This window comes from Muntiacus reevesi, chromosome 14 (genome assembly GCF_963930625.1).
Source record: "Muntiacus reevesi chromosome 14, mMunRee1.1, whole genome shotgun sequence".
Lineage (NCBI taxonomy): Eukaryota > Metazoa > Chordata > Mammalia > Artiodactyla > Cervidae > Muntiacus > Muntiacus reevesi.
In genome coordinates, this window is record NC_089262.1 from 58,189,530 (window position 1) to 58,190,647 (window position 1,118).

A 1,118-nucleotide genomic window follows, 5' to 3' on the forward strand; every position below is an offset into this window, starting at 1 on the left:
CGGCCTCTGGGACCGGAAGAGCATGGCGGCCTGGGGGCTGCCGGCCGGCGCGGGGGGGCGCCGTGTGCTCTTCGCTCGCGGGCGCCCCCTGCCTCCGTCGGCCTCCGTCGGGCGCGTCGGTGTGCCGTCTCTGTATCCTTTAAGTTCTTTGATTTCACTTTTGCGTCTGCTTGTAGTGTTTCGACCCACAATAAATCCTCTTAGAAAAACAATGTTCGTTGCAGGTCACTTAGAAAATATGGGTAAGCAAGAAGTAAAAATCAGTCCATTGTTAACCGATAATAATATAGCTGCCATTTTTTTAAAAAGTGCTTTTAAAAGCTTCATGTACTTGTGCTAAGTTGCTTCAGTCGTGTCCGACTCTGTGTGACCCTATGGACTGTAGCCCACCAGACTCCTCTATCCATGGGGATTCTCCAGGCAAGAATACTGGAGTGGGTTGCCACGCCCTCCTCCAAGGGATCTTCACAAGCCAGGGATGGAACCCACATCTCTTGGTTTCCTCCATTAGCAGGCAGGTTCTTTACCACTAGTGCCACGTGGGAAGCCCCTTTATGTACTTATGTTCACAACAATCTTTTGAATTAGGGGCTGTTTAATTCGTGAAGGCAGTGGCAACCCACTCCAGTACTCTTGCCTGGAAAATCCTATGGACGGAGGAGCCTGGTAGGCTACAGTCCGTGGGGTCGCAAAGAGTCGGACACGGCTGAGCGACTTCACTTTCACCTTTCACTTTCATGCACTGGAGAAGGAAATGGCAGCCCACTCCCATATTCTTGCCTGGAGAATCCTATAGACTGAGGAGCCTGGCAGGCTACAGTCCACGGGGTCGCACAGAGTTGGACACGACTGAAGCGACTTAGAATGGCAAGGCGTTCCCACTTAAAGATGAGGAAACTGAGGCACAGAGCTTTTACACAGCTGTCTGTAACCCAGCATTCCTTTAACACGGCCCAGCCATAGCATTTAATATTTCTTCTCCCAAATCTTCTCGTGACTTTTTGAACTTAAAAACATGAATTGTATTGTTTTTTTTATAAATCTTTGTGTTTACATGGGTCAAGCACATTTTTAGTTCTTTGTAGAAGCTTACCCTATACTTTTCCAGTATTCCTTAT